Consider the following 24,731-nt stretch of genomic DNA (forward strand, 5'->3'; position numbering starts at 1 on the left):
GCTTCTAAAAATCCCTTTCATTTTACCAGTAAGTAATTAGCTTATATTGAATGGTCATAGTGTGTTACTCTCAATTTCTTGTGTTAAAAGGAGTACAGACAGATATCACATAATAAACAATTGGATGTAGCTTTCTTAGAACACCAAAAGACTTCCAGTGATTCTGGTTAACCCACTTGTATTATTTACTTTCCACTCTTTCTCAGCACATACAGCCCATTCTGTTTACCTGCACACTATAAAACGGTATCTGGGTCAAGTTAAATGGTTAGAGATAGTAGAGGTAAAATCTCTTCCAGTCTTGTTCAACTGTTTATCTGTCTCTATTTTTAAATGATAAACTAAAAAGAAAATATGTAAAAATGAGTTCTTCTCAGTGGGAAATTGCTCAGGTGGAAGATATTTATTTTATCCATAAACTACAACTACATCTCAAGATTATTTTAACTCTTGGGATGTTTGTTGCCTTATTTATTGACACAATAATACCTAGCTATCTCATAGGATTATTCCGAATAGGGAATGAGCTACAGTGTATTTGCCAAACTTGCATATCCCAAAGGCTGAGCATGCTTTTTTATTGCCCACGAATGAATGCTTTTTCATGTTTATAAACAATATTTCAATGTAGCTTTCGGAGTGGGAGAACAAGGAACATTTCACCAGTAATGAAAGCTGATATGCACATTGCATTCATTCTGCTACGTGGGTGCTAGCTGTCACTTTCTTAGGGGGGCTGGTGGTTTCCATAGCAAGCCTTCATAATTTTGACCTAGTTGTTGCTTTGTGGTCTTTATAGACTATGGGATATGTTGAACAAATAAGGGTGGCAAATTTTTACAAATTTTCATTATTAAATAAATAACAGCAATGTTGTTTCAGATGTTTGTACATAAAAATAACCATCCTATTTAGCCTATTTCCACTTCTGTTAGATTTTAGTAGTCATCCATCATAAGCATTTAAAAGGAATACCCCAAACAATTGATTCAGCTTTCAATTTACTTTTGCTCAAACTTTAGCTACAATACAAAAGTGAGATTGTTGAATGGAAGTGCATGTTTGTTGTCCAATCATATGTTAAATAGGAATTATCAACAATATCTGTGCTCATTGCAGCCATGTTATGTAGTGGTAAGTTCTATTTTTATAAGCATTCTTTTTTATTTTAAATATGAAATTATAGCTTGAAAATGAAAGAAAATATATATCCCAGGAAACTTGTATGCAGAGACTGCTCATTCATTTCCTGACTACCCAGACCCCAAATAATTGCACGGAAACTATATTAGTTAGAACATTATTTGGCCAATAGCTTAGGCTTCTTATTAACTAACTCTTACATCTTAAATTAATCCATTCCTATTATTTTATATTTTACCACAAGCTCATGGTTAATAGGCAAGGTTCTGGAGGGCTCCTGTGGGTGTCTTTCTCCTTAGGCAGCTATATGGCATCTCCCTAACTCTGCCTTATCTCCTCCTCCTCTATCTGCTTGGAATTTCACCTTGTTGCGAGGTCTAAAGCAGCTTCTTTATTAATCAGTAATAACAAAGCACATTCACAGAGTACAGAGAGGAATCCCACACCAGAGACTCAGTGGGCACAATATGTTGATTTTGAAGTAAAGACAGTGGCTTCATCAGTCTGCGATATAGTAATGTCTCATAAAAATGATGATATGCATGCACAATCTCGCCATTGGTGTCTAACTAAGGCATAAAATACCAGTAGAAAAATATTTTTAAAAATGAATTAATAGTTTGTTACCATCATAAACTGGGGATTTATCACCAGAAAATTAAGTTTTGATGAAATAGAGTGAAAGTTTATTTTCCAAATTATTATAACCGATTTTATTTTAAAAAGAGTATTAGATTGACAGTTACTCTTAACATAGTTCAGGGACAAGTTTAGTCATAAATCTGGGAAATAATTGAAGTTTTTCTAACAGACCAGAAAGAAAATAAGAACTATGTTATGCTTAGTACATAGATAGCTGCTTTTTATATGTTCAGCTCACTTTGTTGAACATTATAACTTCAACATAATTTGACTTAGCAGATTGTAGTTGACAGGAGATTCAAGAGAAATGAATGTCCTTAACAGTTACTTATCAATACAAATTTCTCAATCACAGAATTCAGTCTTCTGGTAAATGACTGATTCATCTCATAAGCTCTTGTGGCACTGTGAATGAAGAATATTATCAGAGTAACCTTTGGTAAATAGCCTAGAAATGCAGAGTTGCAGTGCTCTTAAATGAAATACTGAAGGACTCACTGTTTTATATATAAACCCATGCAATTATTTAATCAACTATATTTTAAAGGGCTAAAGATGTAAAGTGAAGTTATATTTACAATTACTACTCATAGTCTCAGGGTTAAAGTGAGGTTCATTTTATGTCCTCTAAGCTGTTAGTTCAAAATGGACTAATATGATATATGAACACACACCCTGTAAAGTTGAATTTCATGTTAGTGTATACTTTGAGCTTTATTTTAAAAAGTCCACAAATGTACAATAAAGCATATACCCTACCACTCAAATACCCTGTATCAGGTTACATATTATCATTTTATGACAACTGTCAAGTAAGCTTTCTTTTTTTAAAGATTTTAAAACTTCTAAATTCCAAGCAACGGCCATTTCACATGGGCTAAGTGATAGTGGTTGCAAATAAAAAATAATGGAATTCCTAGTGTGTGTTCTTGCTTACCTGAAATCAGTACACATTTGGTTAGCTACCATAATTCTGAATGTGATAATAATGGATGGAATGGAGAATAAAATTCCACTCTAAAAATTGACTTTAGCAATTACACTCTGATATACACTGTGTATCTCTCCTTTATCCAGCATAAAAATCATGTCTGTCAAGAAATATGAGGTTTTGTGCAGTCTTTTATTGATTCATGACTTGAGAAAGCTGTAGAAATAAAAAATAAGCAAAAAAACATGAATACATAGTAAAATATGAACACTGTCTGGATGTCAACAAAATAAAATATTCTGTTAACACTGAACTGAAGAGGAACTATCTTTGACATTAACATTAAGGTTATTAAAGATTTGATTAGAATAGAACAGGGCAACAATCACAATTTAAACACATTAATTTAAAAGCCTGAATATAAAGTATTGTATATGTCCAGCTGAATAACCATTCATGAAATATTGAAGATTTAGATATTTTTTTAGTATTTTTATCACTTTGATTCAATTAGTCACATGGTTTATTTTCTCCAGTTTAACTGCATGATTTGTCTTGTTGCTGTGTAGTGCCTGGATGTATTCTAATTGAATTACATGGGATAGGAATGTAGGAACTATGTGTTTTTTAAACTATTGTAGATTATTACCTAATCTTGGCACACACTTGAGGTTCAGAAAATTCTTAAAAGAAAGTGAATGGGTGAGAGAAAACCCTTAAGTTTGAGAAAAGACTTATATTTTTAAGAAAAGGGCTACAATTATCAAGCATGTTGGCAATTTCAAGATTTGAGAGACTAAGACCGAAGGATCTTGAGTTTGAGGCTAGCCTCGGATTTGTCATATTATTCCCTAAGAAAAATAACCCAAATAGAAAAATCTATTGTTATAAATAAGTAAGGTATGACACCTGCAATTGCTATTGATAAAGGGACTCAGTTATTAGCAAACATTTCATGCTACATGCATTTTCCATCTTGCTTGGCTGATTTTTTAAAAGAAATTCTATGGAGAGGCGGAGCGGCGGCGGCCAGACGCACAGAGGCGGAGCGGCGGCGGCCAGACGCGGCGGAGCAACACCGCATACAGGAAGAGGCTTTCGGGGACCCGCGCAGAGGCAGACCCAAGCAGCGGGAACAGGCGTGCAATAAGGAGAGCAGATCGCCCTACTACAATCGAATCAAAGAGGTAGGCCTTTGGTTGGCCAGGTCACTGGCACAAGGGGAGCCTGGTCCTGTCCTGAAGATCCTTCAGAGGGGTGAGAGGGTTCTTGGCCTGCAGCAGGAACCACGAAAGAGAGTGAGGGCATTTTGTAAGCGGAGCCCTTGGCCAGCAGGGAAACCTGATCCGGTTTTTAAAGGACCCATTGGATAGGATCAATAGGAGGAGATGGGCAGGCGCCAAGGCAAGAATTCTCCCAATAATCTGAAAAACAACATGAAAACATCAGAACCCAATGATCTTACAACAGAAGTATTTGAACAACCTAACACAGAAGAAATGGAAAAAATCGACTTTATGAAGATAATAGAGTCCCTTAAACAACATGTAAAAAATGCCCTTATGGAAATGGATGAGAAGTATAACAAAAAGTTTGAAGAAATGAGTAAATACGTACATGATACCCTGGGAAACCAAGAAAAAACCATCAAACAGGTAATGGAAACAGTTCAAGAATTGAAAACTGAAATGAAGGCAAAGAAGAAAATACAATCTGAGGACCAGCTGGATATGGAAAATCTAGGCCAACGAGCAGAGTCTACAGAAACAAGCATAATCAATAGAATACAAGAGCTAGAAGAAAGACTCTCAGATGCTGAGGACACCATAGAGAAAATAAACGAACAGATCAAAGAAAACAGCAAAGCCAACAAATTCTCAACACAAAACATTCAGGAACTATGGGACACAATAAAAAAACCAAACCTAAGAATAATAGGAATAGAAGAAGGAGAAGAGTCACAGCTCAAAGGCCCAGAAAATATTTTCAACAAAATTATGGAAGAAAACTTTCCCAACTTAAAGAAAGATATTCACTTAAATATTCAAGAAGCATACAGAACACCAAACAGACTGGATCAAAGAAAAACATCTCCTCGCCATATAATAATCAAAACACAAAATATACAGGTTAAAGAAAAAATATTAAGAGCTGCAAAAGAAAAAGGGCAAGTAACTTATAAAGGTAAACCGATCAGACTTACACCTGACTTCTCGATGGAAACTATGAAAGCCAGAAGGTCCTGGATAGAGGTTCTGCAGAAGCTAAGAGACCATGGATGCAAACCCAAACTACTATACCCAGCCAAGCTATCATTCATTATCAATGGAGAAAACAAAACATTCCAGGATAAGAACAAATTTAAACAATACGTAGCCACAAATCCAGCCCTACAGAAAGTAATAGAAGGAAAATCGCAACCCAAGGAATCCAACACTGCCAACACTGCCTACAATAACCCAGGCATCTAATGACCCTTCACGAGCACATCTCAAAGAAGGGAGACAATCTCTACTACCAAAAGCAATAAGAATAACCGGAGTAAACAACCACTGGTCATTAATATCACTTAATATTAATGGGCTCAATTCACCTATAAAAAGGCACAGGCTAAAAGATTGGATACGAAAACAGGATCCAACATTCTGCTGTTTGCAAGAAACACATCTCAACCACAAAGACAGGCACCTACTCAGAGTAAAGGGTTGGGAAAAGGTGTTTCAAGCAAATGGTCCTAAGAAAAAAGCAGGTGTGGCCATACTAATTTCTAACAAAACTGACTTCAAACTAAAATCAATCAGAAGAGACCGAGACGGTCACTTTATACTCATAACAGGAACAATTCATCAGGAGGAGGTCTCAATCCTGAATATATACGCCCCCAATATAAAAGCACCTACTTATGTAAAAGAAATATTACTAGAACTCAAGGCAGACATCAAACCACACACACTAGTAGTAGGAGACTTCAACACACCTCTCTCTCCAAGGGACAGGTCAATCAGACAGAAACCTAATAGAGAATTAAGAGAATTATTGGAGGTAATGAAGCAAATGGACTTAACAGACATCTATAGAACATTCCACCCAAATAGGAAAGAATATACCTTCTTCTCTGCAGCTCATGGAACCTTCTCAAAAATTGACCACATACTCGGAAACAAAGGAAACCTCCACAGATACAAAAAAATATCAGTGTCCACCTGTTTCTTATCAGATCATCACGGATTAAAATTAGAAGGCAACAACCACGCTGCCCCCAAAAAACCGACAAACTCATGGAAACTGAACAGTCAACTACTGAACCACACCTGGGTCAAGGAAGAAATCAAGAAAGAAATTAAAGTCTTCCTTGAATTTAATGAAAATAAAGGGACAACATACTCAAACCTATGGGACACAATGAAAGCAGTGCTAAGAGGAAAGTTCATAGCACTAAGTGCCCACTTAAAGAAAACGGAGAATGCATACATTGGGGACTTAACAACACACCTGAAAGCTCTAGAAAAAAAAGAAGCAGACGCGCCCAGGAGAAGTAGAAGATTGGAAATAATAAAACTGAGGGCTGAAATCAACAAAATAGAAACACAGAAAACAGTCCAAAGAATCAATGAAACAAAAAGCTGGTTCTTGGAGAAAATCAACAAGATCGACAAACCCCTATCCAAACTAATTAAACGACAGAGAGAGAACACGCAAATAAATAAGATCAGAAATGAAAAGGGGGACATAACCACAGACACAGAGGAAATTCAGAGAATCATTAGATCTTACTACAAAAGCCTGTATGCCACAAAACTGGAAAATACAAAAGAAATGGACATTTTTTTAAATAAGTACCACATACCAAAGCTAAACCAAGACCAGGTGAATGATCTAAATAGACCGGTTTCTCGCGAAGAATTAGAAATGGTTATCAAAAATCTCCCTTCGAAAAAAAGCCCAGGACCAGATGGTTTCAATGCAGAATTCTACCAGAACTTCCAAGAAGAACTAATACCTATACTCCTTAATGTATTTCACAATATAGAATCAGAAGAGTCATTGCCAAATTCCTTTTATGAAGCTACAGTTACCCTGATACCAAAACCACAAAAAGACCCAACCAAGAAAGAGAATTACAGACCGATCTCACTCATGAACATTGACGCAAAAATTTTCAATAAAATACTGGCAAACCGAATCCAAGAACACATAAGAAAAATTATCCATTATGATCAAGTAGGCTTCATCCCAGAGATGCAGGGCTGGTTCAACATACGCAAATCTATCAATGTAATCCACCATATAAATAAACTGAAAGAAAAAAACCATATGATCATTTCACTAGATGCTGAAAAAGCATTCGACAAAATTCAACACCCCTTTATGATAAAGGTCTTGGAGAGAATAGGGATACAAGGGTCCTACCTAAATATAATAAAAGCTATTTACAGCAAGCCAACAGCTAACATTAAATTAAACGGAGAAAAACTCAAAGCCATCCCACTTAAATCAGGAACACGACAAGGATGTCCACTCTCTCCATACCTCTTCAATATAGTGCTTGAAATTCTAGCAATAGCAATAAGACAACATAAGGAGATCAAGGGGATTCGTATTGGAAAGGAAGAAGTTAAGCTTTCGTTATTTGCAGATGATATGATAGTGTACATAAGCGACCCCAAAAATTCTACCAAAGAACTCCTACAGCTGATAAACAGCTTTAGTAATGTGGCAGGATACAAGATCAACTCCAAAAAATCAGTTGCCTTCCTATACACTAAGGATAAGGAAGCAGAGAGGGAAATCAGAGAAGCATCACCTTTCACGATAGCCACAAATAGCATAAAATACCTTGGGGTAACCCTGACCAAGGAAGTGAAAGATCTACTTGACAAGAACTATAAGTCTTTGAAGAAAGAAATTGAAGAAGACACCAGAAAATGGAAAGACCTCCCTTGCTCTTGGATTGGGAGGATCAACATAGTAAAAATGGCAATTCTACCAAAAGCAATCTATAGATTCAATGCAATCCCCATCAAAATCCCATCAAAATTCTTCACAGATCTGGAGAAGACAATAATCAACTTTATATGGAAAAACAAAAAACCCAGGATAGCCAAAACAATCTTATACAATAAAGGATTGTCTGGAGGCATTACCATCCCTGACTTCAAACTCTATTACAGAGCTACAGTATTGAAAACAGCTTGGTATTGGCATAAAAACAGAGAAGTCGACCAATGGAATCGAATAGAAGACCCTGACATTAACCCACAAACCTATGAACACCTGATCTTCGATAAAGGAGCTAAAAGTATACAATGGAAAAAAGAGAGCATCTTCAACAAATGGTGCTGGCAAAACTGGATGTCAATCTGTAGAAGAATGAAAATAGATCCATATCTATCACCATGCACAAAACTCAAATCCAAATGGATTAAAGACCTCAATATCAGTCCGAACACACTGAACCTGATAGAAGAGAAAGTGGGAAGTACTCTACAGCACATGGGCACAGGAGACCACTTCCTATGTATAACCCCAGCAGCACAGACACTAAGGGCATCATTGAATAAATGGGACTCCCTGAGGCTGAGAAGCTTCTGTAAAGCAAAGGACACTGTCACTAAGACAAAAAGACAACCCACTGACTGGGAGAAGATCTTCACCAACCCTGCTACTGACAAAGGTTTGATCTCCAAAATATATAAAGAACTCAAGAAACTAGACCGTAAAAGGCTAATCAACCCAATTATAAAGTGGGGCACTGATCTGAACAGAGAATTCTCAACAGAAGAACTTCAAATGGCCAAAAGACACTTAAGGTCATGCTCAACTTACTTAGCGATCAGGGAAATGCAAATCAAGACAACTTTAAGATACCACCTTACACCTGTCAGAATGGCGAAAATAAAAAACACCAATGATAGCCTTTGCTGGAGAGGTTGTGGAGAAAGGGGTACACTCACCCATTGCTGGTGGGAATGCAAACTTGTGCAACCACTCTGGAAAGCAGTGTTTCGGTTTCTCAGGAAATTCGGGATCAACCTACCCCTGGATCCAGCAATACCACTCTTGGGAATATACCCAAGAGAGGCCCTATCATACAACAAAAGTATATGCTCAACTATGTTCATGGCAGCATTGTTTGTAATAGCCAGAACCTGGAAACAACCTAGATGCCCTTCAACGGAAGAATGGATGAAGAAAGTATGGAATATATACATATTAGAGTATTACTCAGCAGTAAAAAACAAGGACTTCTTGAATTTTGCATACAAATGGATGGAAATAGAAAACACTATCCTGAGTGAGGTAAGCCAGACCCAAAAAGAGGAACATGGGATGTACTCACTCATATTTGGTTTCTAGCCATAAATAAAGGACATTGAGCTTATAATTCATGTTCCTAGAGAAGCTAAATAAGAAGGTGAATCCAAAGACAAACACATAGGCATCCTCAGGAATATTAACCTTCATCAGGCGATGAAAGGAGACAGAGACAGAGACCCACACGGGAGCACCGGACAGAAATCTCAAGGTCCAAATCAGGAGCAGAAGGAGACGGAGCACGAGCAAGGAACTCAGGACCACGAGGGGTGCACCCACACACTAAGACAATGGGGATGTTCTATTGGGATCTCACCAAGGCCAGCTGGCCTAGGTCTGAAAAAACATGGGATAAATCCGGACTAGCTGAACATAGCGGACAATGAGGAATACTGAGAATTCAAGAACAATTGCAGTGGGTTTTTGATCCTACTGCACGTACTGGCTTTGTGGGAGCCTAGGCAGTTTGGATGCTCACCTTACGAGACCTGGATAGAGGTGGGCAGTCCTTGGGCTTCCCACAGGTCAGGGAACCCTGATTGCTCTTTGAGCAGATGAGGGAGGGGGAATTGATCGGGGGAGGGGGAGGGAAATGGGAAGCGGTTGTGGGGACGAGGCAGAAATCCTTAATAAATAAATAAATTTAAAAAAAAAAAAAAAAAAAAGAAATTCTATGGAATTTTATGGTTTAATTTTGTTTATTTACTATTAAATCTTAAAGCAATACATTCCTGTCCTTACTATTGAGAGCACTTTTAACTGATCAAAACAAAAAAAAAATTTCCAAACAATACATATTTTTCAGGCTGATGACAAATGCAATTTTGCCAGTTTTCACCAAGATTCTATTTGCTGTCATGAACTGACATCAAATCAGTTTTGTAGTAGGAGCAGTAGGCTGCCGTTCCCGCCCAGCTCCTGCATGGCTAGCTTTATACCCAAAATAACAACACACAAAATTGTATTCTTTTAAACACTGCTTGGCCCATCAGCCCTAGCCTCTTACTGGCTAGATCTTGCGTCTTGATTGACCCATTTCTATTAATTAGTGTAGCACCACGAGGTGGTGGCTTAGTGGGAAGGATCTTAACCTGCCTCCATCTTGGAGAGAAGAGCTATGGCATCTGTCTGCCTTCTTCCTTCCAGCATTCTGTTCCATCTTCCCCGCCTACGTATGTTCTGTCCTATCAAGCCAAGCAGTTTCTTTATTCATTAACCAATGAATACAACAGATAGATATTAGACCCTCCTACATCACAGTTTTTCACCCAAGCAGTAGCTTAGCGTCAATGTGTTCTTTACTTCTTCACACTATTTCATGAAGTCTCTTTATTTTATAATGAAAAGATTCCTAATGTGAAAATTATGGAAGAGAGGTTCTTAAAGGGTCTATGAGCCAGAGGATCAGGGAATGTGTCATGAGAGTGTGTCTCCTAATAGCAGAAGCTACACCTGTGAACTCTCACCAACGTGACTGCTCAAATATGAGCTTAACAAGGAGGATGCCAGTGATCATGACAAACTCCATGGAGAAACACTCATAAAGTCTCAGTGCTATAAGAAGAACAAGCAACTGAGGAAAGCTGAGAATGAGAGTGGTGGCCTTCCCCAGGGAAGGTCATATTGATTGGTTGTTCAGTGCCAGTTGGCCCTCAAGACATACATACATATCTCATCATATGAACTGGTTATATTGCCGAATATATGTGTATATGTTGTGAAAAAAGGAGGCCACAGATTTGAAGGAGATTGAGGATAGATGGGAAAACTTTGGTGGGAGGCAAGGGAAAGGGGAAATTTTGTAATTAAATTATGCTCTCAAAAGTAAATTATTTATTTATTAAAAATTTCCACCTCCTGCCCTCCTCCCATTTTCCTCCCACTCTCCCTCCCCCTCCCTCTCCAGTCCTAAGAGCAGTCAGGGTTCCCTGCCCTGTGGGAAGTCCAAGGTCCTCCCCACTCCATCCAAGCCTAGGAAGGTGAGCATCTAAACAGACTCAGCTCTCACAAAGCCAGTCCATGCAGTAGAATAAAAACCCAGTACCATTGTCCTTGGCTTCTTAGTCAGCCCTCATTGTTAGCCACATTCGGAGAGTCCGGTTTGATCACATGCTCCATCAGTCCCAGAGCTCCCATTAGATCAGTCTCACTATCTCAGTCTGTGGATGCACCCCTGGAGATCCTGACTTCCTTGCTCATGTTCTCCCTCCTTCTGCTCTTCATTTTGACCTTGGGAGCTCAGTCCACTGCTCCAGTGTGGGTCTCTGTCTCTATCTCCATCCATCGCCAGATGAAGGTTCTATGGTGATATGTAAGATATGCATCAATGTGGCTATGGGATAAGACCAGTTCAGGCACCCTCTCCTCTGCTGCCCAAGGAACATAATGCTTAGTTTTTGTTGGCTTCACTGTCGAGCCCCTTCCAGCAAGAAAGAACTTTTCAGATATACTCCCTCTATCAAGAGCTCAATAAATTCCCCTTTCTTATAAATAATATAAAATATAAAACAATAATAATAATTCAACACAAAATACTCTGTAATCACTCTCTATATGATAAAATAAAAATTTTATTGTATCAGCTATATAAGTATAAAGTATAATTTTACGTTTTAATTGCTGAAACTAAAGTAATTCCAGAACAGTCATTTCCATTCCCATCTGTTTAGTCTTGTGGTCATGCTATAATTTGCCGGTGAAGTTGATATCATGGTAGGACTGCTTGCAAGAGCCACTTCTTACTTTCTTCCCAATCTTCTCAATAACACCTTTGTCTGTCTCCAGAGAAAATTAATTCCAACTGGGCTGCACCTTTGATATCTCTTCTTTCTTTATTTTTTATTGATTTTTATTGAGCTCTACATTTTTCTCTGCTCCCCTCCCTGACTCTCCCTTCCACTTCAAACCCCCCCCCCAAGGTTCCCATACTCCAACTTTACTCAGGAGATCTTGTCTTTTATTACTTCCCATGTAGATTAGATCTATGTATGTCTCTCTTAGGCTTCTCGTTGTTGTCTAGTTTCTTTGGGATTGTAATTTGTGGGCTGTTTTTTTTTTTTTGCTTTATGTTTAAAAATCACCTATGAGTGAGTTCATGTGATTATTGTCTTTCTGTGTCTGGGTTACCTCATTCAAAATAATTTTTTTTAGTTTTATCATTTTTTCTGCAAAATTCAAGATGTTATTTTTTTCTGCTGTGTAATACTCCATTGTGTAAATGTACCACATTTTCCTTATCTATTCTTTGGTCAAGGAGCATTTAATTTGTTTCCAGGTTCTGGCTATGACAAACAATGTTGCTATGAACATACTTGAACACATGTCCTTGTGGCAGGCACGAATGAGCATCCTTTGGATATATACCCCAAAGTCGTACTACTGGGTCTTGAGGAAGGTTATTTCCTAATTTTCTAAGAAATCGCACACTGACATCCATAGGGGCTCTACCAGCTTGCATTCCCACCAGCAATGGAGGAGTCTTCCTTTTACCTAATATGTTATCAGTGTTCTTGATCCTTTCCATTCTTACAGGTATAAGATGGAATCTCAGAGTTGTTTTGATTTGCATTTCTCTGATAACTAAGAATATTGAACATTTCCTTAAGTGACTTTCAGCCATTTTAGATTCCTCTGTTGAGAGTTCTCTGTTTTGGTCTGGCCCAGGTTGCTGACTCAAACCTGGTATCTCTTCTTAATGCAAATCTCATTTCCCAGACTTTTTCAGATTCTTAGTCTTTTATACCCTACTCCCAATATCCCCCCAAATTTATTTTCCAACATTATCTCTTTCATGATGCTTTCAGGAGTCTTTCTTCTATTTCTATAAAATCCCATACATCACTACCTGCATCTCCATAGCCACCTGCAGCACAGTGCCTCCTGGTGAGCCATCTCTCTGTGGATTTCTTCTGGGAGAAGACATTGGCAGTGTCACAGATTTCCACTTATTTTAAATGCATAGCTCTTCTCATTAAAAAAAAATACTGTATTTCTGGGGATGTGTAGTTTTTGAAGATTCCACTTTTTATTTTTTATTTATTAATTTCAAGGTAAATTCTTCACCTTGTTAAACACCATGACAACAAATTACAATTATGACTAAAGTTCTTCAATTTTTATTCATTAGTTTGGTTATTTGATAACTTTGTAAACATATGTTATATATACAAATTACTCTCTCTGATTCTCTCATATTTTCCTGCCAATCCCATCAAACTTCCTTATCTTCATTGGTTCCTTTCCCAGGTCTTCATTCAGATTTAAGCCTTGTGTTCTTTGATTTCATTTTCTTAGCTTCTGTTCAATCTTCTACAGCAGCCAAATACCACATATTTGCATCGTTAACTTAATTTTTCTGCATTAATAATTTATTCACTGATTTGATATTTATCTATTCTTTCATGCTTCTATTGTTATAGTACTATTTTAAAAATTCTCATAAAGATTGTCTGTATTCCAGTATAGCAGGTATCTCCTAGACTCATTCAGCTTTCTACCAATATTTTGCCAGGGCCTTTTTGAATGACCAGTGATCAGTTTTCATACACAAATTCCAAAATTGAATTGATACAAAAAATGATGTTTCCTTTCTAAATCTTGTTCACTGAGTATAGATAAGAATTTCCCATCCCCCATGGCATCTTGCAGTGTACTTCAACATGTCTGTAATGTATAGTTCCTCTCTCAACTGTGAGAATTTAATCCCATGGAACAACATTTTCTTTCTACCTATTGTAGCAATTCCTACCTAAGGCATGCCTAAGTGTGTTAGGAATGAATGTATGAATTCATCTTTTTATTTATTTTTATAATGACATGTAAATGTAAATGTATATACTTATTTTTTTAAATGTAATGTTTATTTAGTCATCATATTGTACAATGTAATCCCTTGAACTTTTTCACCAAATGCTTCTGTACAAAAATGGAAGCAATCACCAGGCTTTGGACAACCTGAGGACAGAAGACAAATATCTACTAACTTCATATTTGGAAAATGTGAGATATAACCAAACAAATGTCAAGTTAACAGGTAACCTGATTTTAAAAGGAAGAAAAAACCTGAATAATAGTTTTCTAAAGAAGATATATAAAAAGTCAATGTGCTCAGCATTTAAAGGGATTCTGGAAAGGGAAGAAAGGTGTTTGTTGTAGGAGTCATATTAATAAATAAACAATGACTATCTTAATTCGGAATTCTTTTGCTATAAAAAGACACCATGACTACAACAACTCTTATAAAGGAAAGCATTTTGTGGTGGTGGCTTATAGTTGAGAAATTTAGTCCATTATAATCATGACAGGAAGAAAGGCAGCATGCAAGCAAACATGTTCCTAGAGAAGGAGCTGACAGTTCTTACATATCCATTCACAGGTAACAGGAAGTGGTCTGAGACATTGAGTAGTATATTGAGCATATCTGAGATCTCAAAGGCTGCATCCACAGTGATATACTTCCTACAACAAGGTCAAACCTACTCTAACAAGGCCACTCCTCCTAACAGTGCTACTTTCTTTGGGGGGCATTTTTTTCAAACTACCACAATAACTCTATTGATTTGGTTTTAAAAGGAAGTAAACCCATAGTTGCCAACCCATGTGCTCTGTGTGAATTTCCATAGACATTTTGAGTTAGCATGCTTACTTTTATTGGGCTTTGACTCTCAAGCCAACATTTGTGGCTTTTATGTGTATGGTAGGAAATTTCCCTTTTCACAGAGGGAACCAGAAATAAGTAAAAATTCTTGTCAAAATAACAAGATATTGCATTTTTTACCCCATTTTCTCTACTCTCTTGCATTCTTACAAACATTAATACATTGCATTTTCATAAGTAGGTCTTTTAAAGTCTGTATTCAAAGAGCTTTTTGAGTTTATTTTTGTTGCTGTAACAACATGCTCAACACTAGGCAGTATATAAAAAGCAAATTTATTCAGCTCACAATATTGGAAGCTAAATTCTATGTCCATGTAGTCCCATATACTGGTGAGGAGTATGTTACAACATAGCAAGCAGCAATAAGATGAAAATGGGTGTGAGAAAGGACAAGGATTACATGCTAATGAAGGAAGTAGAAACATTGAGTGACTAGGCTTGCTATTTTATTATAACATGCTCTTATGGAAACTAACTGGTATCCTATGAGAATGATATTAAATCTTAAGGCACTACTATGGTCACTAGACAGTTTTCTGTTAGATCTTATCTATTAGAGATTTTATTGCCTTGACCTTGTCATATGACAGATCAAATTCTCAGCATATAACATGGTTTCAAAAGAACTCAACTACTTAAACCTTCATACAGCAGAGAGAAAATTGCTTACATGTCAGAAAAAATATCTTTATAGTCCTTCAGTTAAGAAGTTTCTCCAAGAGCTAACTTTTCCTTTTGTAGTTCCTTTTAAAACTTCTTAAAAACATTTGTCATCAACTGATTCTTATACATATGAGAATATACATATGAAAATATTTGATATTGGGCAGTTGTATTCAGGGAAGGATTTTGTGTCAAAAATAATGTCTTCACATTAAGACCATCACTTATAACTTGGAGTATTTATATAAATGTGAAATTTTGTACTTATATTTTTGTTTTATATTTCATGTATTTATTGTGCATGTAGTTTGTGGTTATGCCCATGTTAAGGCTTATATGTGGAATTCAGAGGAAAACTTGTGAGAATCTACCTTTTATTTCTATCACATCAGGATCTGGAAATAAGTTCAGATCATCAGACTTGACTGCAAGTAACCTTTTCAATTAGCCTTGCCAGCCTGTAATTAGATTCAATCTTATCGCAAACATAATATATAATACAACCTTAGTTGGTTCATGTTTAGTGCTGCAACTAACCTATAAAAAATAAAATGATGATTATATAGATATCATTATTTTCCTTTAGAAATTGACTTGATGGCAGCTTCCACTGTCTCACTTCTGTGAATGAAGAACTTCAAAGTTTAATAGTTATAAAGATTATAGAAAATTATAAATGAAAAAGAGACATAGAGAGTAATATCCAACCAAAATCTTTTGATTAAGAAACACTTCATTAAGATAATTAAGAAACATATCATTAAAATAGTTAAATAATTGTGTCCTTACAAAATACTTTAAAATACATAAATTTCCCTATTGAAAAGTAATACACAAAACAGAAAACAGGTATGTTTCCAACCTCAAAGACTATACATAAAACATAATCCTGTTAATATACAAAACAGAGCGTGCCAGCCAAAGAAGCTTCTACTAGTCTTTTGCTCGTCACTGCACAACCAAAGAGGACTTTTGTGCTTCATGAATATAGTCTAAAGGGAATCTGAACTTTGTTTGTGTCTGGTCTTTTTGCTCAGGGTTATTTATATGGATTCATTCAGACTCTAGATTTTAATTAAATCTTTAATTTAAATGAAATCTTATTTACTCTTGCTGTTCTGCACTGCTCTGTTACTGTGTTGCCATTTATTCTACAGGTAATATTTGTTTAGATTTCATATTTTGGATATTAGAATAGTTCTTGTATGTCCATAGAAGTGCAACTTGGAAGGCTCAGAAGGCATGTACATTTTTATTTTTATTGATTTCAACAAATGTGAATTAACACCAAAGTGATGTTTTGTGCCAGTTTCACACTGACAGTGTATGACAATTTTATTGGTTCCACTCACTGCCATATTTATTGACTTCATTTGTCAGTTTAATCTTAAGCTATATTTCATTGCTAATTTTCTTTTGTTTTTGAGGATTTGAATATTTTCTGTGTTATTTGCCAATATATTAATAACAGTATCAAACATGAAACCTAATCACCAACACTTTTTTAAATCTGCCACAGACAACAATGTGTCTCATATTGACTGCAGGTTTTCTTTTTCCTTTTCCATACACTCGATATTCAGAGCAGTTTAATTTCACAGCAAGTCTGAGCAGTGCACCCAGGGAGTTCCCACTTATATTCTGCTTTCCCACAAACACTTTATTTGCATTCAACATACTGCCTTATAGGGGCATGATGTTTCAAAGGACGACAGTACTTGCCTATGTCATTGTGACTCCAAATCTGTAGTTAACAGGAGACTTCTCTCTTCCTGCAGTACATTTGGAGTTTGATAAAAGTCAATACTATGTGCCCATCACTACAGGTATGGTGTGGAATAGTTAAACTAAAACACTCATGAGCCACACGTGCAGCCCTTCTGCCGAGGCTACTCCTGTTTTTCCTGCTCTCCATAGATTTTCCCTTTTTGACATTAATATTGTAAAAACACAGCTTGAAACAGTGTAATTTGACTTCTTTGGCTTGTGTATGCCTTTAAGGCTTTCCTATATCTTTTCATGATTCCATAACTGTTTATTCGTAAGCACTTAACATTTTTCTGTTGTGTAGACTTCCATTTCTTCACCTATGGAAGAGTAGGTGCCTGGTGCCTCCAACTTTTGTCAGAAAATAAAAGGAATCTGACATCTGTACACATATTTTGCTCATTTGGGAAAGTTTTGAAGTTCTTGTGTGAATATCAAGGATGGTGACTGGTGCATCAGATGGTAAGTGTTTAACTTTACTGTGAATCATCAAGTTCATTTACAGTGAGTGAAGCCTTCCAGCCATTAAAGAGGGTGTTTTGATTGTTGCTTTTATATTTACTTATTATAATAATTTTAGTTAAAAATAAGCCATAAAGATTCTGTATAATATTCTAAAATACAGTAAAAACTAGCAAGAATGTTAATTACATACCTTCCTGGTATTGAATGCTTCCTTTAGTGAAGGTAATGCTTCTCTAGAAGTTTCTACATTAATTTAAGGTATATCCCTTCCATCTTTCATAAAATCCTTACTGACAGAAGGATACTGAGGCAAAACAGTAATAGCATGGGTAAAATTCTTATTAAATGATAACATTTTTTCTGTAACACATTCTAAGAAACATTTTCATTTCTCTAAAATGTGCTTCCTGACCAGAAACATAGGTGTGGGAGTCAACATGTTGTGGGATCTGTCAGGGCCATGAAATATAATATACATTATCTAAATTTACCTAAATCTTAAATATTTTGTCTAAAAATTCACAGGACAACAGTCTTTCACAGAATTATAGGGAAGATTATAAACTGGAAATCTTTTGACAGTTATTTATTGCTCAGAAGTGGTTGCCAAGCTGGTCCTTGAATAACTAAATAATGTTACAATATATTCATTGTAAAAGTGGTATGTGCTAGGTTTCAAATATATTATATTAAAATAGATTATTGAACACTTACATAAACAATTATGAATAGTACAAAATTAAAGTCAAGGATCATTGGTTTCTAAAAAATACAGTTATTTGATAGAGTCATTGAAGAATATATATTTTTGGTATCAATTCGACCAGAAAATTTAAAAATTGCTAGAATTTGACCTTATCCAGAATTTTAATGTTACAGAAATTAAAAGTTAAAAAAACTTGATACTACAACACAAGATATAACCGTATATTTTCTGATATTCTTCCCAGGGGATAAAAATAAGTTGGATACAAGCTAGAAATTTCTGAATCATTTTGCTAGTTAAAATACAGAACTTTAACTCAGCAGGATTATATACCAGGTTTTGTTGGTTTTCTTTCTTTCTTTTTTTTTTTTTTAGAAAAAAAACCCTATCATATCAATTGGAGTAAAGATGTTTCTAGGACTTAGAGTACTAAATTAAGTCAGCTATTATATTGAATAGGGTGTAAATGAAACAATGCAACATTATTCATTGATTTTTGTCACTATACAGATTTTTGTAGGAACCATGCTTCTCTGATTCCTTTCCTGTGAGATAAGTAAGAGCTTCTACAGCTTTGCAAGTCATGAAATGGATAGTTTCCCATTCTCTGATTGTTCCTTGGGAGCGTTGGTATTCATTGTAAAGAACTTATTTCATTTTTCTCCTAATTCCTTATAATAGCAATCTTAATTCAAATGATATGTAAAGAATATATTGCTAAAATACATGAATAGTCATAGTCTGAGTAAAATACTGAGCAATTACAAATTTCAGCCAGAACATTTCCTATCATTGAGGTTTTTTTTTATTTTTTTTCTGATATGCACCTAGGTATTTTTTAAAAAAATTCATCATTAAACAAGTATCAAAGTATTAATATAAAAAGGTGACTTTATTATCATTTTATCAGAAATAGGAGCTGCATTAGTTTAGAGACTATTGTGACTTAGGACTTGAAAAACATGTTCATGCTCGACATTTTACTTCTTTCCATACTTTTAAAGTATTGAAATAAAATAGTTTCGCATGCATTTTTATTTTAAATTTTGTTTTAAAACTTTTATTATTCACTCATAATAATCAAATCATAATAATTTTGTTATGTACTAACATAGGGACATAGAAATTGAACATATTTTTCTTAATTATCTAAGTCTCTTAGCTGTATTTGACTTTTTATCATAGCATACTTCATAAATAAAAATTATAATATCTATTTTTCATATGTATCTATAAAAGTTAAAAATATGAAAAATATAACAACCTCTAATTGAATAACAAAATTTAATGCTCATTAAAATTACAGATTTAGGTACCATAGTGTATCTCAAAGAACTCTTGAAACCACATTTCTGATTTCAGAACTGTGCCTCACTACTCTCGGCACACACCTCTATGGTGAAAGAATATTGCTCCATTAGGTACAGGTCATTGCTTCTTTTACTTTATGTCTTTTAATCTTTCAAATACAATAAAACTCTGGACTGCAGATATTGTAGCCACAATGCCCTCAGCTCATTGACATTCAGTGAAAGTCCACTGTTGAATGAGTGCTTAGCTAACTGTTGGTGTGTTCTGCAAACCATGAAAACATCTCTGGAAGTAGTCTGTGCCCATCAGTAAAAAAAGGGAGATGTAACTTACCAGAATTACTGTAATGATAGGTGACTGCAGGGGATTGGCACAGTGGAATTCTGATGTGCATAAAAATAAAACCAGATATGATGTGCCCATCATTATTCCTAAATACCACTTCTTTGTGAAAAACGGTGTCAGATCATGTTTCTAGGAATGTGAGTGAGTGGAATAATAATTTCACATCACTACGGGGAAATCTTGCAATACTTCTCAGGAAATTATTGCTTCAGAGCTTCGAGCAATTAAAAGATTTATTTTTTAAGGTGAATGAGTTTCTGTTCCAGTCATATCAAACATATTAAAAAGGATGTAGTCAGTATGAGCATTCATATGTACTTTATGTGTACTTGTTATGCATGGTCCTATAAAAGTATACATCAGGGAAAGACATTACAACCTCAATTCCTTGTAAAGACAGCAGGATTTAATGGGCCAGAAAGCAGGTGTGCAATCCAAGGAGAAATTGCTCTATAACGCTGCTGTACCACGGTTGGGTAGAATCATGGTTCTGTTTTTCTTTCCACTGTCATTGCACAGTCTATTTAGATGCATTCTATAAAATTATGCCTAATGATCCATATTTGGGGTTGTTTTAGAATCTATTATTAACAATATATCAAGGTTCTGCCAAAACTAGAGAAGTTCCTTTGAAATGTTCAATGCATAGAGGTGGGTATCATGTATATTTTATAGAATAATTCTGTTACATAACAATTGAAATATATTGCTCTATGAACTATATTTTAATGATTGTCTAATATTTCTAGAATACACCAGTATTTTCATTTGGATTGTGATTTTGTAGGACTTTTAGTCATAGTTCAAAATATTTCCACTCAAAAGAACTTCTTTTGCAACTCAGTCAAACCTTACTTTCAGAATAATCTACTCTATATTATAACTACAGTGCAAAGGTGTTTTATGAGTTTACATTGTTTTAGTAATGAAAACAATGATTATTATAATTACATGGTAGCCACATGAAAATAAAAGCATTATCATTAAGGTTATGTTTTTAACAGTTGTAAAGTTATAGAAGACTATAATAAAATATCATGGGACAAATTCCCATTAGTAACAACCTGAAGTCAGTAGTATCATTTTTCATAACTTTAAATTTTGTTGATAGAATTCCAGAGAACTCTAGTAATCAAAGCAACAAAACTACCAACAATGAAACTATAAACAATGAATTAGCCTTTCACCAAAATATCAATGACACCGTTAATAAGCCAATAGAATTAACATAGAAATGACGAAATGCCAATTATGGACATTGAAAATATGGGAATAGCATATCACTTCCATCCATTCTATCAGGGGCCAGGCCAGCTCTCAGAAAACAAGGTTAAATTAGCCTCCAACTCCCACCCTGCCCTGCCTTTACCCACCCAGCACAATCTCAAATGGTCACCCTCTTCTTGTTACCTGATTGTGCCTCACATTTCTGGCAGAAGCCAGCATTCTAAACACCAGGTAAGACTGGCTCCCCACCCAATGTGTGCCTGCCCAACATAATCTCAACTGTGCCTCATCTTCTCATCCCTGTATTCCAATCCATACCACTGGTGGAAGCCTTCTATCACATCAGGGGCCAGAAAGGCTCCCTGAAATCCAGATAAGCAGCCCCACCCTCCCCTGCATGCCTGTGTCCACCCAGCTTAACCCCAAGGGCTCCTCCTTTTCTTATCACTTTATCGCTGGTCCAGCACCTCTGGCAGAAACCTCCAGTTCTCTCAGAGGCCAGATAAGCACCTTGAATCCCAGATAAGTGTGCCCCCCACAACACCCACACTCACTCAGCCTAATTCCAGCTGCCTCTCCGCTTGTCATCACCATCTAGCACACATCTTGGGTGTATGCATTGTACCCCATCAGAGGATATGTCAGAGTCCTGTACCTCAGAGACAAGGTCAACTCACAGAAAACCAAGCAAAAGCCTCCTACTCCACCAGAAGCCAGGCCGGGATCTTGAACCCCAGAGGAACCCCGACCAGATCAGAGACAATGCACAAAGCCGGTACTTCAGCCCAAACTTGGGCAGACACCTCCTGCTGGACCAAAGGCCATGTAGGCTATATTAAAAATCTAACCCTATCTTAGTATTTTTATAGGTGTGAAGAGAGACTGTGATCACAGCAATGCTTATTAAAGAGAAATAGTCAATTGTAATGAATTACATTTTTAGAGGTTAGTTACTATCGTGGTGGTGTGACATGGTGGTTTGTAGGCAGATGCAGCTCTAGAGCTAAGAGTTCTACATCTTGATAGGCAGACAAGAAATAGTCATCAAAATTACCATGCTTGATACAAGAACTCAAAGCCTGCTGCCATAGTGACACACTTCTTCCAACAAGGCCATACTTACTCCAAAACAATCACACCTCCGAATAGTGCCAATCCCTTTCAAACCACAACAAGCTCACAATGAAAGTGGAAACCCATTACCCAATCACAGGACATGGAAGCCAGAAGACCAGAGAGGAAAAAGGAACCAAGGAAGAAAATGTCTATCCAACAAAGAAAAATACGGAGCTTGGCACCTATACTTATAATCACTCCAAATCCAGATGCTACATGTAACCATAAGGGCACAAACAACAGCCAGGCCATTATGTCACTGCCAGAGCCCAGGAATACCACTACAGCAAGTCTAAATATCCCAACACAATAGATTCCCCCCCCCTCAAAAAAAAAACAACTTTGAAACCAACTTTATAATGATGATAGAGGTTCTTAAAAAGGAAATGAATAAATCCTTTAAAGAAAGTGAGAAAAAGACAGTCAAAAAAAATGGAGTAAATCAACAAATTTCTTTAAGAATGTCATTGAGATAAACAAGAAAAAACAACAAACAGTTGATTGGAATGAATAAAACTGGTTAAGACCTGAAAATGGAAATAGAATTAATATAGAAAACCAAACTAAGTGAATTCTGGAAATTGAAAATCAAAAAAGCAAGCAGGAAGTACAGATGAAAGCATCACCAACAGAATGCAAGTGATGGTAAATAATATCTCAGGTGTTGAAGACACAAGAGAAGAAATAGATTCATTGATCAAAGAAAATTCTAAATCTAAAAATATTCTTACACAAAACATCTAGGAAATCTGAGACACTATGGACCAAACATAAAATTAATAGGAATAAGAGAATATAAAGCATCTCATCTCAAAGTCCTAGAAAATATTTTTATAGAATATTTATATAGAAGAAAAATTTCTAAAACTACCTTTTGCCTGTAAAGGTACAAGAAGCTTAAAGAACATCAAAAAGCTTGGACCAGAAAGGAAAGACTCCTTTCCACATAATAATCAAAACTGTAAACACACAGAACAAAGATACAATATTAAAGGCTGCAAGAGAAAAGGGCTAAATAACATATAGAGGAAGACCTATTAGAAATACACTCGACTTCTAAATGGAGATGCTAAAATTTAAAAGGGCCTGGACAGGTGTGTTACAGGTTCTAAGAGTCCATAGATGCCATCCTAAAGTTTTATACCCAGAAATACTTTCAATCACAGTAGATGGAGAAAACATGATATTTCACGATAAAGTAAGATTTAAACTATATCTATCCACAAATCCGTTCTTATAGAAGTTCTAGGGATAATACTCCAATCCAAAAAGGTTAACTACATTTGGCAATAAATAATCTTGTACCTAAGGAAGGAAAGCACACACACACACACACACACACACACACACACACACACACGACTACAATTACAACAAAATAACAGGAATTATTAATCGCTGGTCTTTGGTATCAATGGACTAAATTCTCCAACAAAAAGACACTATCAGAAAATATATGAAAACAAAATACATTCCATGCTGCATACAAGAAACATCAAAGATAGAAATTACCTCGGAGTAAAGAGTTGGGAAAAGATTTTCCCAACAATGGCTTGATGAAGCAAGCTGGTGTAGCTACTCTAATACCTAAAAGTAATTCAAACCAAAATAGTCAAAGACATGGGGAAAGACACTTAATATTCATCTAAAAAAAAAAAAAAACTCAACCAAGATGAAAGCTCAGTTTTCAATGTCTATGCCCCAAACACAAGAGCACAAGAGTGGTCAAGGAAACATCACTAAAGCTTAAGTCACACATTGACCCTCACACAGTAATAGTGGGAGTCTTCATTACACAATTCTCACAAATGGACAGATCATCCAGACAAAAACTAGATAGAAATACTAGAACTAACAGTAGTTTTGACCCCAATGAACCTAACAAATATCTTTAGAATATTTCTCCAAAAATGAAAGAATGCACTTTTTTTTTGGTCTCAGCATCTCTTGTAACACTCTCTAAAACTGACCATATACTCAATCCCCAAGCAAGTCTAAACTAATGCAAGAAAATTGAAATAACCCTCTATATCCTATCAGATCACTATGGATCAAAGTTGGATTTCAGTAACAACAGAAACAACAGAAAGACTACAAACTCATGGAAACTATAGAACTCTCTACTGAATCACTACTGGGTCAAGGAAGCAATACAGAACTTAAAGATTTCTTAGAAGTCAAAGAAATTAAATGCACAACCTACCCAAACTTATGGGCACAATGAAAGTGGTGCTAAGAAAAGTCATAGCACTAAGTGTCTTCATAATTAATTTGGAGAGATCTCATAATGGAAACTTAACAGCAAACCTCAAATCTTTTTTTTTGATAGATGACTCCTGAGTTTTTATTGATTATAAATAATTTGCTAAAAACATCATCTGGCATTCAACTCTGCGCACAAAATCAAGAGTTAGCCAGTTACGCTGGACTTTGCAGCTACTTTA

This window comes from Microtus oregoni, unplaced genomic scaffold (assembly GCF_018167655.1).
Source record: "Microtus oregoni isolate MIOR12 unplaced genomic scaffold, Mior012 000006F_ref0000085, whole genome shotgun sequence".
NCBI lineage: Eukaryota > Metazoa > Chordata > Mammalia > Rodentia > Cricetidae > Microtus > Microtus oregoni.